General features: G+C 48.4%; 1 protein-coding gene across 4 annotated transcripts in view; it reads left to right on the top strand.

The window, feature by feature from the left end:
• The first annotated feature begins 2,565 nt into the window (after positions 1–2,565).
• The window catches only part of RAPH1 (Ras association (RalGDS/AF-6) and pleckstrin homology domains 1), a 107,354-nt gene continuing 102,561 nt past the window's right edge, over positions 2,566–7,358 (top strand). Inside the window, exon 1 of one of the 4 annotated variants that reach the window (XM_075429645.1) lies at positions 2,566–2,650. The gene's annotated coding sequence lies outside the window, so the exon portion shown is untranslated. Of the gene's footprint in view, positions 2,674–3,143; positions 3,473–3,719; positions 3,772–7,358 lie in introns of those variants that run through there. The other 3 variants (XM_075429646.1, XM_075429644.1, XM_075429647.1) reach the window with 3 other exon arrangements.

Genomic DNA, 7,358 nt, shown 5'->3' with positions numbered 1-7,358 from the left:
CCTGATTTACACTCATGAAAATGATGTTTTGGTTCCACTGTTTGTGGTGCTCCTCTGTTTGAACTTGTTCCCACATGCAAATAGCAGCAGCCTTTCCTAAGAAGAACAGTAGCCCTGAGAACACTTAGCAGCCTGAACCCAGAGCACGAGCAGTTTCTGCAATGGGTTATGTATCATGCTGGCTGGCTTGAAAGCCCAGAAGTTCCTGTCCAAGTCTGCATTCCTATTATGGGCTACTGTTGTCATTACACCTGTTGCTTCAAGGTCAGGTCCTCTTCAGGACATGCTTGTTTACTCCGAACAGTAGATAAGATCTCAGAAAAGACATTTTTAACGTATAGGCTGCATGAGCTGAATTATTTATGTTAATGGCTATGGGTGCTATACCTGTTGCTAAGGAATACTGTAATACTTCGTCATAACTCCCATTTGGAAATGCCATTATCACTAGCTGAGCAGCAGTAGATACAGTGTAGGTTGAGCAAGCTATTGATGCACAGGAAAGGCTTTTTAATGATTTTGTGCCTTGAACACTTTAGTGGGCAAAAATTTGATAAAGAAGCAGGTGGAAACAGTCAGACTGCTCTTCTTGTTAGCGCTGGCAGGGGTCATGGGTGCTCAAAGTTGCATGATGGGATAGCTGCATGTATAGATGTATCTATATATGCACATATATATATATATATATATATATATAGTTTCGATTGACAGAATCTGGATCAGACCCAGCTGGTCTTCACCAAAATGTGAAATTTCTGCTGCACAAGTCATTGAGATTGTTTGGGTCCAACAAAGCAATCAAGGTGGGAGTTGTTGGTTTTGTCTTTATTTTGAACTGTCATGTTTCCCGCCTTTGCCTGGTGTGTCCTTTATGGAAATTCCCCAAACTGTCCAATGATCCAAAAGCCTACGTAACCTTTGTTTATTTATGTTTTCTTGTTCAGAGTTATTTAAATACAGAAAAGAAAACCTTTGAAGGATTCAAAGTTAAACTCAGCTGCCAATGCTACTTAGCCATACTTAAATTCAAGATTGATAGACAATATTTAGGGAGAAGGAAGGTCAATAGCCATGGAATTATTGCCCTGATTAAAAACAATGATCAATTTTATCCTTTCTTATTTGGAAGCAGATATAAATTTAAACTGACCTTTTCACCTACTCAAAAGGCTTAACTATTCCTATTATTTCATCAGCTTTTACCATAAGCATTAGCTTCATTGGCAGATGTATGACTAAATCCCCTATGCCTTTGAAAACCTTACCCAGTGTCTGCTGCAGGTGTGTACTATTTCCCTGGCCCGGGGGATGATTTTACATTAGCAAGTGATGTATGTAATTGGGTAGTGGTTCTGTAGGACACACACACAGATCCAGTCTGGTCCTCAGGCTTAAAATGGTCTGGCTCTGATCTCCACCCTGCATTAAACTGTGTTGTCTGTTGTCTGCTTAGGCTCAGGGCAACTTAGCAAGTTTGATCTAAAGGATTGCACATTTCCACGTGCCAAAAGCAGAGTTTGCATTCGTCAGCTGCAGCCTCTTTTTCCTTTTGACACAGTTTGTTAGGTGAGCATCGGAAGCTTTGCACACTTCATGGCCACGCCGTTCCTGAGCTGCTGCGGTGCTGAAGGTGTCTGGGCAGCCCTTCTGTGCTGGGTTAGGCGTAGCTGGAGCTGCCACGGAGCTGCGGAATGGGCCCGGGCATGGCACACCCGAGCTGCTGCTTGTAGTGCCTGTGCCCTCGCTGTGCTTACTCTGTGAGTCTCAAACCTGCTGCTGGGCAAGGTGTTGTCGTTCTAATCCCTTCAGGGTCACTAGGAAAGCATGGTTGGGATTAACAGAACCTGGAGACACAGTCTAAACCTGCGGATAACATCAGATTCATCATCACCGCTGGCTCTCACTGCCAATACTCAGCAAGCGCAGAACGGCACTGAAAATTGAAGTACTTGCCACTTTTATTAAAGAATGTGAGCCCAGACATTTATTAATCATGGAACATTTCCACAAACTATGAAGCAGTGTAGCAGTAGTGCTCCATTATTTTGAATGGTTGGATTAAAATGGCTGTATTTGCAACTCCAAAGGCTACTGTAGTCTCTCGGTGATGAATGCATGGATTGTTATCCCATACTGATAATTTATAAAAGAAATTCAGAGTTGCAATTGGACCAGTCTGATATTTCTGCATCCGTAACTGATCTCAGCTTGTCTGGGATATCGTTAATTGTCAACGTTTTATTATGTTGTCCAAAATTCGGAAGTGATTACATGCTTAGGGTAATTCATATAGCAAAGATTTTCTGCATACTTGAGATTTCTATGCGTGAACTTCGCCTTTCCAGTTACTGAAGTGTACGTGCACATGAAACCCGTTTTCTCTGCCTGCCAGCTCGCGTCTGCAGAGCCGGCTCTGCGCGCTGCGTCTGCCCCCGCCGACTGACAGCCCCCGGTCAGCCGGTCCCCTCAGCAGCGCAGCAGCCGCCGGCGCTCGCACGCAGCCCTCCGGCGCGGAGCCCGCCCGCTGCGGCTGCCCGCCCGCCCCGGTCCCCGCCGGCACCGCCTGGGAGCACCCCCGCAGCAAGCCCTGAGCACGCGAGCGTGCCCCGCACGGCCGCGCGCGGCGGGGCGGCCCCTCGGGGCGATCGCGGTGAGCTCGGCCCTGGAGCCGCGGTAGGACGAGAAGCAGGGGCGGGAGCGCGGCGGGGAGCGCGGCGGGTACGGGGCAGCCGCCGCCGCCTCCGCGGGACGCGCGACCGAGGGTTCCCGCGGGGCTGCCGGGATTTGGCGGCTCGCTGCCCGCAGAGACCCTCGGTGACCGGCGCGGGGCGGGCAGCGTCCCCCAGCGCCCGCAGCTGCGTACGGAGCCGCACCGGGTGCTCCGCGCCGCCGGCTGCTCGGGGCGCGGCCGGCGAACGCGGACCGGGCGGACCTGCCCCGCCAGGCTCGGCAGCGCGACCGCCCGGGCGGGAGCCAGCGGCCCCGGGGGTGGCGGCGCTCCTCAGGGCGCCCTAGCGCCGCGCCCCACCGCCTCACGGCTGCCGCGGGGCCTCGGCGCCCCCCGGGCGCTGGCGGTGGGCCCGGCGGGGCGGGGCGAGGTGCGGCCTTGCGCGCCGGAAGTGAGCGGCGGGGGGGGCAGCCCGGAGCGGCGGCGGGGCGGTAGCGGCGTGGAGGGAGCGGTGTCTGCGGTGCCGGGCGCTGCCGGGCAGGGACGTGCTCCGGCAGCTGGGCGGAGGCGGTTCCGCGCTCGGCGGAAACAAGGAGCGGGAAAGGAAGGGAGCGGCCGCGGGAGCCGGTGTGCGGCGGCCACCATTAGCGGCGGCGGGAGGCGGTGCCGCGGGGGTCTGCAGGCGGAGCCGAGCCCGGGTGCCGCCGCCGGCAGCAGCGAGCGGGAGCGTGCCCGCCGCCGCGCCTCTCGGTTTCGCGGGAGGTGGCCACTGCCCCCCGGGGGCTTCCCCGGAGCCGGGGCAAGGTGAGTGGCGGCGCTGCCCTCTCGCCGGTTATTCCGGGGGGGAGAGCGGGCGGGTGGCGGGCAGCGGCGTTTCCTGCCGCGTCCCCTCAGCCCGGCGGTAGGGCGGGGGCCGCGGCGCGACCGCTGCGGCCGGGGAGGGCGGGAGCGAGGGGGCGGGAGAGGGACCAGCGGTCTCTTCCCTCCGCGCCCCGGGCATCGCCGGGGGGGGGGGAGGGGGGTGTCGCAACAGGCTTTGCGGCGCTGATGGCTGGCAAAGGGGTTTTGTGCGTGTGTTCACCCCCGCCCTCGGCTTTACCCGCGTACGTCACTTCTCGGGGGCGCGGTGCGGCGAGCCGGGGTGCGGGGGGCTGTCGCCCGTGGCGGGCAGAAGGCGTCAGCCCGGGGGGGCCCCCACTTTGCGGGCGGGCAGCGCCGAGCCGCCCCGGGGAGCGCGGCAGGCCGGGATCCTCCCTCCCGGGCGGAGGGGGAGGCCCTGGGGGTCTGTGCTTTGTTTTGGGGGAGGGAGAAAAAAGACGCCCCGCAATGTGTGAAGCTGCGTGGCCGTGCGACGGGCCGAGGGCAGGCGGGCGTGCGAGGAGCCTCCCGAGCACGGCTGGTGTCTGCGGTGGTTTCCATGAAGATGGGGAGAGTGGTGTATTTTTTTTATTTTTTTTTTTTTTTTTTTTGCATGGGGAAAATCATTGCTGGTGGGAGGGAAGAGAGGAGTGTCTGTGTACATGAGTGTCACATGACCTGTGAAAAATTTATATAGGTATACTTATTTTTCTCCTGCATGAATGTGAGTTGCTTTAAGAAGCCAATGACTTACCTGTTAATTTTGGAAGGTTTTATTTCTTTTGGATTTGTCATCTTGTGTGGCAGAAAATAGTCACCTGTGTGTTAGGGCATTGTCTTTGCATTCTATCATTTTTACTGGTATTCCAAGCCTTTTCATGTTTTTACCTGGTTGTAGGTGTTCAGAAGGGGACAATCGCCAGTATGAGCGGTATAATTCCTCCTTGACTGGAGGAGTAGAGGTGCACTCGGATTGGCGCAAGTTTCATATGGCTGATATCTTTATATTGCCATTCACATGATGGAGGAATGGGGAACTGCTGTTTCTGAGGCTGTGGAATCACACCCGCTCCACCTTAATCAAATTGCCTCTGTTCGACTGTTGCCACTGTCTCCCCTGTCCTCCAGGCAGGGACAGATTAGCTTGTAAAACACCTTTGAGCAGAAAAATTAATTTAGATGTTTATTGATGAATGAACTTAGATGTTTATTTACACAATGTGTCTAAAACATGAAATCTTCGTATTTTACCGTCTATGTAATCAGCTTTTCTCTGCTGAGAAGTTTCCTATGAAAATAGAGGAACAGAAAAATCACTTGCTAATCATCTCGAAGGATGGAATTATAGGTCATAAATTCCAGTTCTAGGGAATACTTTGCACATAAGTCACATAAAAGATATAGATGTGTCCATATTTAATACGCTTGTGTACTTCTTGGGTGGGTGTGGCGAACAGTGGAATATAGAACGTTTTTTTTGCACCTAAGTTGGTACATGGTTTTTTGTATCAGTGGGTGACGCTCAAATTACCTTACCGGAATCCACATTAGGGAGGCTTTTTGCTTTCTTAGAGCAAGGAGGTAAGTGGCACTAAGGAATTTCTCTCCCACAAATTTAATTTTCAGATAGATACTTCCTTAAAATGACTTGGTTTTTAGACTCCTATGACATGCAATGAAAAGTCCTTCTGCCACTGTTTATCTGATTTGGCATGGGATGGCAGAGAGATAAGTATTGCTAAGAGATAAGCCACAGTTCAGGAAAGCAGTGTAGTTTACCAGCTGTTAATCTCTCAAAAGAATATAGAAAATAATGTGGAAAGGGACGCTGACACATTTTATGAAATCTTCAGTCTGGCTCGCTTGTGTAATATCTTGAGACCACTGCCTTCAGATTTGAATTTAAAATAGTTTTTTTCCAGGGGAGTTGTGCCTTGGCATAAACTGGTTTGAACTTCCTGCGTATTGCAGCGAGTTCCTTTCTTAAGGCAAGCCATGGCACAGAGAACACCTGTTGGTTTAAAGGAGTGTGTGAGACTGCTGTGGTAACTTCTGTACGTAATGGTTCAATATGATTGATCTTAAGAGGCTTTATTTTTCAAGAAGTTGTCTCAGTCTTCTGAGTGTCAGAATGTGTGGACATTGCCTCATTTCTCCCTTCCCCCAAACCACTGAGTAATTTTTTAGCTGTAAAGATATGGTGTGTTGCTTCCTTATTTGAATTTGCAAGAATATGGACATGTGCTCCTTTATCTCTTCCTTCAGCATCAAGATTTTTGATAAAATCAGCCCGCTTTTCTAGCCAGAAATAGTTATTTCTTTGTGTCTTAATTCAATGTCTTTATGTTGTATTAATCTGATCTTTACTGATTGTTTAAGTTGCCTTACTTCTTCAAATGTCTTTCAGCCACTGGAGGGAGGGCAAAAAAAAAAAAAAATCTATCAAACTGGGACAGAGTTAAATCTGAGTGACTAAGCCAGTTAGGTAAATACTAAGAAGAATAGTGCTGAAGATCCCAGCCGTTAAGTAATTTAGATCACATTCTTAATAGCAGAAAAATCCAAAATCCTTGCATTACAAATGAAGCCAAAGGTTGCAAAATAATCACACCGCCTTTTCTGTTATGTTAAACAATAGTTTTGTTACTTCATTTTCAAGTAGAACTGAAATAATGTGCTTCACAGCTTTCCGTTAACATCTGTTCCTACCGAGGACCCTGCTGATTAAATCTAGAACTTGTTACAGGCACTTACCAAAGCCAAGAATGTCCAGCTTGTATTTCAGCCCCCAACGATAAACCAGACACTGCTGGATGCTTATTTTCTGATGTTTCACACCACTTCTCTGCAACTGCTGGAAGAAAACATATGTTGATTTACAGCTGAATCGGGCAATCTTGGATAAACAAGCCTTATAAAAAGGGGCAATCCAGATCCATTTTATTGCTAAGGTTTAATAATATGCAGAAATGACAGCAGACTGCTGAGTAGTCATGTTTAATGTATTTCTATGTGGAAGGTTAATTTTGTTTAAGGAAATGTAACTTAGAAAAACAAAGTTGTCCTTCTATTCAATAAATATCTCTATCATGATTGGCAGTCACAGATTTGGAGTGAGTACACAGCTTGAATGCTCTTCACCTTTAGGAATGCCTACAAGGTTAGGGAATGCCAGTGAAGAAATTTGCGCTATAATTGCCTTTTATAATTGTTTTTCAGATTGGCAAGGGATTTAAGTTTCTTCTTGTTAATCTGCAAGCATTATCATCACTTAAAAACTGTGTTCGTTGAAAAAGGCATGTTATTTTCAAGAGGCTAATATTAGAAATTAGTAATAACTCTCCAATTAAGCACGTCAGTCCCTGTGAGAAAGATGAGTAAAATTCCTTGAAGGTTCAGGTTGCTAATAATCATCCTCGTAGTCAAAAATCTTCCAACAACAAAGAAAAGTAGCTGCAGCATACTTTTTATGCAACTTGATCCAGATACATTGGCTGATTTTTTTTTTTTTTTTTTTTTTTTTTTACTTTTCAACGAGTTAAAGTCACTTCTCTATTTTGTCCTAAGTAGTAATTTTAATTATTTGCTAGGACAGGCTTTGGTTGAAGTGTTCAATGCAAGATATTACATAGAATAATATTTTTGTTGAGCTTGCTTTTTTTTAGTACATCTGTTAATGAAGAGCACTTGAAATGTGTTGTTCTGTGAGCTGTCACTTTATTTGTTAGGAATTGTATGGAGGAAGATGATGTGCATGAGGATTTGGAACTAGCCTGAGGTTCAATATTAGGAAAATTACTTCTTGTTGTCTTATTTCATATTGAGTTTGTTG

This window comes from Opisthocomus hoazin, chromosome 9 (assembly GCF_030867145.1).
Source record: "Opisthocomus hoazin isolate bOpiHoa1 chromosome 9, bOpiHoa1.hap1, whole genome shotgun sequence".
In the NCBI taxonomy this organism is placed as follows: domain Eukaryota; kingdom Metazoa; phylum Chordata; class Aves; order Opisthocomiformes; family Opisthocomidae; genus Opisthocomus; species Opisthocomus hoazin.
The sequence above is the reverse complement of the archived record's forward strand: the minus strand, read 5'-3'. Positions and strand labels throughout refer to the sequence as shown.